This window comes from Marmota marmota, unplaced genomic scaffold (assembly GCF_001458135.2).
Source record: "Marmota marmota marmota unplaced genomic scaffold, marMar, whole genome shotgun sequence".
Lineage (NCBI taxonomy): Eukaryota > Metazoa > Chordata > Mammalia > Rodentia > Sciuridae > Marmota > Marmota marmota.
The window spans coordinates 8,641,007-8,650,556 of record NW_025999900.1 but is presented as its reverse complement, the minus strand read 5'-3'; the positions used below and the strand labels follow the sequence as shown (position 1 = coordinate 8,650,556).

General features: G+C 43.5%; 2 long non-coding RNA genes across 3 annotated transcripts in view; one reads left to right on the top strand and one right to left on the bottom strand.

Moving 5' to 3' along the window:
• Positions 1-2,102: 2,102 nt before the first annotated feature.
• The window catches only part of LOC107146527, a 9,657-nt gene continuing 2,209 nt past the window's right edge, over positions 2,103-9,550 (top strand). The window contains exons 1-2 of one of the 2 annotated variants that reach the window (XR_001504050.2): positions 2,103-2,499; positions 4,680-4,874. This is a non-coding gene — a long non-coding RNA (uncharacterized LOC107146527). The remainder of the gene's footprint in view (positions 2,500-4,679; positions 4,875-9,550) is intronic. The other variant, XR_007345770.1, reaches the window with a different exon arrangement.
• The window catches only part of LOC107146535, a 12,667-nt gene continuing 11,562 nt past the window's right edge, over positions 8,446-9,550 (bottom strand). Inside the window, exons 2-3 of the long non-coding RNA XR_001504051.2 lie at positions 9,241-9,446; positions 8,446-9,138 (exon numbers count right to left, since the gene is read on the bottom strand). This is a non-coding gene — a long non-coding RNA (uncharacterized LOC107146535). The remainder of the gene's footprint in view (positions 9,139-9,240; positions 9,447-9,550) is intronic.

The following is a 9,550-nucleotide window of genomic DNA, read 5'->3' as shown; positions in this document are numbered from 1 at the left end:
GTCCAAACGTGCTCAAAAATTCTTTTTCTGACTTTGTCAGCAAAATGTTCCCAACTGTCCTTCACTCTTCTGTTTTCTTTTGCAATTCTCCTACTCAGGCAACTCTTTGGGAGGCAATTCTCTCTTTGTTTTTTGTACCAGAGATTGAACCAAAGGGGCTTAACCACTGAACATATCTCCAGCCCTTTTTATATTTTATTTAGAGCCAGGGTCTTGCTGAGGCGCTGAGGCTGGCTTTGAACTTGCCATCCTCCTGCCTCAGCCTCCCAAGCCACTGGAATTATAGGTATGCACCACCACACTTGGCTGAGAGGCAATTTTAAGGATTTAAAATATAGATAACAACATCCTTTACTGAAAACACCACGCTATGGTTTTTCGGTTTCAGAATTTCTGCTGACTTTCCATGACTGTCAGGACTGTGGTGTAACCTGGTGTCACCCTGAACAAACTGCAACTCCAGATCACTGAAACACCAGATCCAGCTGGGCACTGCCAAGGACTTTTTATTGTTATTATTATTCCTAATCCAAAATGATAAATCAGTTTACTTTTTATCGGATATGAACAGAGTTATATATGGAAACCTGAGTTAACCGACACAAGATTTCTGATTCTTTCCTGTGCTTTTAAAATTTTATTATATTCACCGCTAGAGGTATAGCTCAATGATAGAGCTCTTACCTTGCATGTGTGAAGCCCTGGGTTTGATCTCTAGCTCTGCAAAGAAAAATTGTTTATATTGATTACAAAATATTTTCTACATAACGTTTACATATGCATATATAGTTTGAAGAACAGTGAAATACATACCAAAGTATATATAGCATGTATCAAAAAAGAGAAACAGAAATTACTTCTATATTTTTTTAAATTGAACCCAGGGGCACTCAACCACTGAACTACATCCCCAGCCCTATTTTTTTTTTGTATTTTATTTAGAGACAGGGTCTCACTGAGTGCTTAGTGCCTCGCTGCTGCTGAGGCTGGCTTTGAACTCAGGATCCTCCTGCGTCAGCCTTCCAAACCACTGGGATTACAGGGTGTGGCACCGTGCCAGGCCAGTCATTTTTATTTTGAGACAGGACCTCACTAATTTGCTGAGGCTAGCCTTGAACTTGTGATCCTCCTGCCCAGGCTCCTGAGGGGCTGGGATTATAGGCATGCACCACCTCTACTTGTCCTTAACAAAAAGCACTGGGGGAGGGGGTGTTGAAAGAAGAGGAGATTCCCACAAATTAACAGGAGGCTGGAGGATTCGCCTGGGGCTAGGCAGGAGCCTGAGAGGCTCAGACCCTGGCCCTGAGGGCAGTAACCCATCTTACTTTGCCTGTGCATCCTTCACTCATAATAAAACACTTTTCTAAACCTGGGTCCTGTATCCACACCTGACAGGGGCATGAATGTTCAGAAGCCTAAACACTGAAAGCTGTCACTGCAGCTGGGGGCCCGACTGGTACACCCAGACCCACCTCTGCCCCCACCTTCCAGAAGCTATTCTCCAATAGAGAAGCCAAGACAGGCCACAAAGAACTGAACAGAATATGGAAAACACCCTGATAGGCTTCCAGATGTTTCTTGACCACCTTCACTGTGTACACAAAAATGTGACAAACATTCAAGGAAAGAGAAAATCCTCCTGTCCACAAAGTGTTGAGCTCCTGCAGGCTTCCAAAACAGGTCGAATCATGGAAGGTCTTGCTAAAGAGTTTGGATTTTAATCCTGTGCGCAAGAAGGGCTGCCAAATGTTTTGTGTGTGTGTGTTCTTTTTTTTTTTTTTTTTGCTTCTGGGACTAAAAGGACCCAATTGTAGAGGAGGATAAGACTCATGGTTTCAGAGATCTTAGTCCATAGAAGGCTAGCTCCATGATAGAGCTCTTACCTTGCATGTGTGAAGCCCTGGGTTTGATCCCTAGCTCCATTCCTCAGGGCTTGAAGTAAGGTAGAACATCATGGCATAATGGTGTGGCAGAGGGACAAGGCTCACAAGGGGATCAGAAAGCAGAGACTCCACTCTCCAGATACAAAATATATGCCCCATAGCCACACCCTCAATGCCTCGCCTCCTCCAGCCACCCTCCTGGGCTTCTGCCTATGCTCCTCATTCTTTCCCAGCCTCCTTCTCCCTTTTCCCTAGCTCTAAAAGCTGAAGTGCCTCAGACCTCCCCTGGAGCTGTCACCTCCATCCCACGCAACACGAATAACCTCGAACTGCCCGCTTCTCTCCCTCCGCATTTCTGAACCTTAATCAGGAGTTTCCTTTCTCCAGACTCGCTCCTTCCCCAGCAGCCCTATTTTGTATAAACCAATGAACAACTTGCACAGCTCTGAGCGCTTCTCCCCTGCACTCCTCCGCGACTTTCAGAGACAAAGCAGAGTCCCGCCATTTCTGGGCACTCTGCTGTTAACACTCAGGTCCCGCAGTGTCCAACCGAAACCCAACCAGGGCCACGGTTTTAAGATCAGATCTTCCACCAGATTTGAGACGTAAAATGAAGGTGAGATTAATTTTGGTAATACATTTTAACTTACCTAACATAGTCAGAATAGTATCATTTCAACATGTAATCAATATTTGAATAGGTTTCAACTTGTAATCAATTTTGGGGGGGAGAAGGGGAGTCCTGGGAGTTGAGCCCAGGGTGCTTAACCACCGAGCCACACCCTAGTGTCTCACTAAACTGCATAGGGCCTCGATAAATTGCTGAGGCTGGTCTCTAACTTGTGATCCTCCTGTCTCAGCCTCTCAAGAGGCTGGGATATAGGCATGAGCCACCATGCCTGGCATGAAATCAATATTTTAAAAACCATCCATGTGATATTTTATTTTCTGAAATCTGTACTAAGTCGTTGACACTTACAGCGTCTCTCAGTTCAGACCAGCCACATTTCAAGTGCTCACAGCCAGCGGGCAGCTTTAGATCGCACAGCTAGAAACAGGCAAACTGCTTCTCAGTCTGGATTATCATGATCATCTGCAGAATTCCGCTCTTGCTCTCCCGAAGGCATTTTCCCACACAGCAGCTAGAGTGAAGCTGCCAGATCATGTCACTTCCCTTTTCAAAACTTTCAGTGGTTTCCCACCAACTCTGAGAATAAAACTTAGGGTCCTCTCCCTGGACTACACGACTACTATGCCTAGTCGCCAGACCCCTCTCCTTCCTCACCACCTATTACTCTGTCCCTCCCTTGGCTGCTTCACTGCCTGGTCCCACCCCTTGTTGCTGCCAGCCTGCCAAATGAGCCCCCAGCCCAGAACCTCCACCCCAGAGCTATTCCCTCCACCCAGAACATTCTTCCCACAATCTCAGCCTGTGCACCACCCGCTTCTCCTCATCCTGACCCAGCAGCAGTCCCTTCAGATCCTGGCAGGTGCATGCTGTGAGGGCTGCAGGGAGCTCAGGGAGGACTGGCTATCTTGGGCCCTCCCAGCCCAGATGTGCCATCCTCCCCTCCCTACACAAGTGGAGAGGACACTAGGATCTCAGCTAATTTCCTCAGGCTGTGCCTGGGAAGGAGCACAGTCCTTATCAGAGTCCCCAGATGTACTCAAGTATCTGCCCCCAGTCTGAGTGGCATAATGGGGACTGGGTGCAGGAACTTTTCAACTTCTCCTCTGATTTCTCCAGCCCAGATCTGCTGAGATCATAGTCTTGAAAGCCTTCAAGAACCCAGCTGGGGCTGGGAATGTGGCTCAAGTGGTAGCGCGCTTGTCTGGCATGCGTGCGGCCCGGGTTCAATCCTCAGCACCACATACCAACAAAGATGTTGTGTCTGCCGATAACTAAAAAAATAAATAAATATTTTTAAAAAATAAAATAAATAAAAAAAAAAAAGAATCCAGCTTGAACATGATGGCACATACCTGTAATCCCAGCCATTCTGGAGGCTGAGGCAGGAGGATTGCAAATTCCATGCCCGCCTCAGCAACTTAATGAGATTCTATCCCAAATTTTTGATTTTTTTTTAAAAGGGCTGGGGAGATAGCACAATGGTAGAGCACTCCTGGATTCAACTCCCAGTACAAAGAAAAGGAGGGAAGGAAGGAAGGAAGGAAGGAAGTTTTCTGTTTTGCATTTCCATTTAAACACTGAGTATACAGCCAGTCATGGCAGCATGCACCTGTGATCCCAGCAATTTGGATGACTGAGGCAAAAGGATCTCAAGTTCAAGGCCAGCCTTGGCAACTAAGCAAGACCCTGTCTCAAAGTACAAAATACAAAAGGAATGAAGCTCAATCATAAAGCAACCCTGGGTTCAATTCCCAGGACTAGAGGACAGGGTGGAACTGAGTACCCTCATGCATCTTTCCCTTGGATTTCTGGATCCTTTTTTTTTCTCCTTGTGGTGCTAGGGGTTGAACCCGGGTCCTTGTACATGCAAGGCAAGCACTCTACCAATTAAGCTATGTCCCCAGCCCCCATTCTGGATCCTATTCTAAAGGCATGAGATAGTTTACCAGCCAGGCACAAGAGGAGCCACAGGATGTAGGACACTGTGGCCTTGGGAATGGGAGAGGTAGAATTCAGCATTATTATCCCACCACTTCTTGATAAGTATTTCTATTTAGAAGTATTTATCATGCCTCATAATAAAATGAAAGAGGAATGCTAAAAATGATCCAGAATACCATGGGACCACACTGCTGTGTGTTACAGAGTAGTTTCTTGTTGCACAGCCTGTGACCTCTCAGTGAGGTAGATGTACAGATGCAGAAGGGCAGGCCCTGAGCCTTCTGGTCCCCTGCAGCTCTACCTGCTCCAGTCTCCTGACTCCTAGATTCAAGCCAATCGGCATCTGCAGATAAACACAGGGACAGCAGGAGGGCCTGCACCGGAGGCTGACCCAGGGACACATGTGTTCATACATCTAGGTGAGATTATTGCTGATCCCCACCTTGCCTGTACATTTGTTTATTGCAGCTTTGTATGTTCAAAATCTCTTCTACTTCTTTGATTAAATTCTAATTGCCATTTTGGGGGTCTTGGAAGCACTGCCACAGAATCCTGGGGCTCCTGGCTACCCAGTTAGAAACCACCGGCTGAAAACATCAACAGTACTTATCTCCAGGTGGTGAGATCTTTGTTTTCTTTGTCGCGCTTATCTTTATTTTCTAAATAAAATGAGCCAGTGCAACTTGTCTTACTTTGTTTGAGTGGAAAGAAATCAATGTTGGAAGGACTTTTGACCCTGTGGTCCTATTGCTCTCTGCCCTCTTGTGTACTTTGTTCTCTTGCCACTGAGTGTTTGCCTGATTTTGTAAAGGGGGTCAGAAAGGCTTCAGAGAGTAAAGCTCACACACCGTTTTCCAGGTTGAGTGGTGTGGGAACATAGAGAGTGTGGCAATAATCACAGCTTGAGTGACTCCAAGAGGATAATTGAAAGAACTTCCTCAGTAAATGAAACGCAACACTGATAGTTGTTTCTATGGAGACAGAATGAGTTTTAAAAGGGCAAAAGGGGGCTTGTTCAGTGGTAGAGCTTATGCATGAGGCCCTGGGTTCCATCCCCAGAACAAACAAATAGTATTAAAAAGGAATGAACAGGGGCTGGGGATGTGGCTCAAGCAGTAGTGCGCTTGCCTGGCATGCGTGCGGCCCGGGTTCAATCCTCAGCACCACATACAGACAAAGATGTTGTGTCCGCCAAATACTAAAAAATAAATATTAAAATTCTCTCTCTCTCTCTCACTCTTTCTTTAAAAAAAAAAAAAAAAAAAGGAATGAACAGAGACAACACTCAGGAAGCCCTGTGCACCACAAAGAGGTCACCAACACAGCAAGTAGCATCAACCAGCACTGAAGGGCTGTCTTCCCACTTCCGGTTCCAGCTCATAATCACCAAGTCAGGCATTCCTAAAGCCCTTTAACCACCACCGTCCCTCCCCAGCAACCAACTAAGATCTCTGAGCTGGGCCAAGTTCTCTATTATCAGAATCACTGGCCCACCACCTGAACAGGCTGTGGCCCCAGCCATGCAGGCCTAAATTCAGACATTTACAAATGTGTTTTGTGGAACAGAGAATTCAGAAGCATCTTAGGAGTGTCCAGCCATGAATAGCATGAGGACAGGGTAGCTGGTCTCTGAAAGCCCCTCTGCTACCATCTTTCACCACATGGGATCCAACCTCTGAGAGTTATAAAATGTTCCTTGCCTGTTATCTTCACTGATTTAGTAGCTTGTGTACACATTTCCCAACCACATGTGAGAACACTGGACAGGTGCTATTTTGCTTTAAAATTTCAACAGACATATAACAGTGAAAGCTTAGGATTGTGACAACCCCTCTTCTCATCCCCACTCTCTCTCTCTTTCAATCTCTCTGGTACTAGGAACTGAACCCATGAACGCTCTACCGCTGAACTACACCCCAGCCTTTTTTTTTTTTTTTTGAGACAGGGTCTCCCTAATTTGCCCAGGCTGGCCTTGAACTTGTGATCTTCCTACCTCAGCCTCTCAAATCATTGGGATTACAGGCGTGTACCACTATGCCTGGATCATGCCCTTTCTCTAACCCACCTCTCCCTCAACTAGTGTGACCCTAGAATCTCAGGTTAGAAAAAAAAAAAAAACTCGGTAGTAGTCTCCTTGTTCAGCTTCCCACTTGATGCTTGAATCATTTGAAAACTGGTCATCTCCGCTAGGACCTGTCCCACCCACCCCAGCCCCAGTAGCAGGCACTCCCAAGGTACTTCTTTTTTAGACAGTTATATGTTAAAAGTTTTCCTTTATGTGGAACCAAATACATAGCTTCCCAACTCTGCAATTCCTAAATCCAAAACGTCCTAAAATCTGAAAGTTTTTTAAGTCTTTTGATAGTAAATCCAATTCTGAACTGATCGGAGGCTATTTATCATTGTCATTTACCTCATCATGATTTATTGCAGAAATATCAATATGTTTGACTATGGATCCAATTGAAATGTTACATAGTCTATATGTACGATATCATCTTTCCAAACATTGAAAAATTGCAGTGCTTTGAAAAAGAGATTATGGACCTGAACCTGCTTCTCTAAATATGATGTTTAGGTATTCAATTTATTTTTTCCAACTGATCTATCTTTGATTAGAGAGGCAAATTAAACTCTTCTACTCCTTGTTTGCTCACCTGTTTTTTCTGTAATTTTAGATTCATAAATATTGTGCTTTGGAATTTAATATATAGATATCATAACTAGAATCCTTATTGTGATTCCCATTACAAAGTGCTTTTCTTCATCTCCACCATATGTGATATTAAAATTATGACCAGCGCTGGAGGTGGAGGTCAGAGGTAAAGTGCATGCTTTGCATGCGCAAGGCCCAAGCTTCAATCTCCAGCACCTCAAAAGAAAAAAGGAACAACAAAAACAACAACAATAAAAACAATATGACCTGCGGCCTCTTTCTTTCTTTCTTTCTTTCTTTTTTTTCTCAACTTTTCTGAAAACACTTTGTCTTAAGCAGCCACTTGTCTGAGCACAGGATAAAGGTGGGTGCTGCCTAGAGATTCAATCTGATTATCTTTTTTTTTTCTCTTAAGAGGTGAATTAATCTTGCTTCAACATCTAGTGATATGTCAAATATATCAGCCTTAGTTCTGTCATATTAACATTGTTATACTTTCTGTTTTTGCAATTTTAAAAAAGCTATCACTAGCCAGGTACAGTGGCAAATATCTATAATCGGTGATTCAGAGGGCTGAGGCAGAAGGATCACAAGTTTGAGGCCAGCCTCAGCAATTTAGCCAAGCCCTAAGCAATTTGAGACCCTGTCTCAAAATAAAAAAATAAGAGCTGAGGATGTAGTTCAGCAGTAAGGTACCCCTGGGTTCAATCTCCAGTACCAAATAAATAAAAAGCTATCACTATATAATCCATTTTCTTTGTTTCTATAAATAATTCTCAACTTTTGGCAAGTTTTTCTTTTTCTTCTAGCTATTACTTTTTATTTTATTTTGGGAGGTACCAGGGATTGAACCCAAGGACACTGTACCACTAATCGGGGGCCCCCATCCCCCGCCTGTCCTGGATATACATTCTTTGTGCAACACTTTTTTTCCTTGAAGATCTTTTAAAGTATCACACCATCTTCTAGCATTGAAAGTCACTGTACAAAACTGAGACCAGCCTGATTTTCTTCCCTCTAAATGACTTGATCATTATCTTTGAAGTGTAATGACTTTACTAGAATGTAAGTATCTCTAAGGTGACCCTCCTGATAATTTCCCCTGATATATGGTATAATTAATTTCCCCTGATATATGGTATAATGTCTTTGTTATTCTAGAAAATTATATCTTTATTCCAGCTGTTCATGTTTCTATCAAATTTTGATTTTCTGCTTTGGAGGCTTCAATTTTTTGGTGTGGAAGGGTACTGGGGATTGACCTCAGGAGCACTCAACCACTGAGTCACATCCCCACCCCTGTTTTGTATTGTATTTACGGACAGGGTCTCACTGATTGCTTAGTGCCTCGCTTTTGCTGAGGCAGGGTTTTGAATTCCCCATCCTCCTGCCTCAGCCTCTCAAGCTGCTGGGATTACAGGCTTGTGCCACTGCACCCATCTTGGCGGCTTCAATTTTGTAGGTGCTGAATCTTCTGCTCCTTCGTTAACTTCTCCCATTCTACTTTGCCTTTCTCATTTCCCCCCCAAGTCCATTACTAAATGTTTTTTAAAATTGTTATTTGTACTCCTTCTGTTTCCTCTTTATTTCCCTGATACTTTGTTCTTCCCAATTCTGCAGCCCCTGCTTCATCTCCTCCCATCATCCCAAAAGCTAGTCCGTTTGCTGTTTCTCTTCAACTTTTCTTCTTTTTTTAATATTTTTTTAGTTGTAGGTGGACCAAATATCTTTATTTTATTTTTATGTGGTGCTGAGAACCGAACCCAGTGCCTCACGCATGCTAGGCGAGCGCGCTACCACTTGAACCCCATATCCCCAGCCCTCAAATTTTCATTTAAAAAAAAATGCAAATCTACAGAATCATTGGAAGAACAATAGAGAATCCACATATCTTTCACACAGGTTCAGCAATTACCATTTTGCCATATCTTTGCTGCCTCAATATACACAAACAATGCACATGTGCATTTTTCCAAACCATTTTAAAATGAGTTGCCAACATCATGACACTTCACGAAAATTTTAGCCTAAAATAAGAACATTCTCCTGTATTACCACCATCTTAGTCCATTTCAGTTGCTATAACAAGTTACCATAGAAGGGGTGGCTTATAAGCAACAGAAACTTACTTCTTACAGTTCCAGATAATGGGAAGTCCAAGACCAAGGCACTGGCAGATTTGATGTCTGACAAGGGCCACATTCTGGTTCATAGATGTCACCTTCTTGTTATATCTTCCATGGTGGGTGGGACAAGGTAGCTCTATGAGGTCTTTGTTATAAGGCCTCAAATTCCATGAGGCCCAGCATGATCCAAGATCCCACCTCCCATTACACTGGTGATTAGGTTTCAACAAATGAATTTTGAGGGAAAACAAAAACATTTAGATCATAGTAAACACAACACTAATTTAATTGTAATTCCATAATATCATCTAAT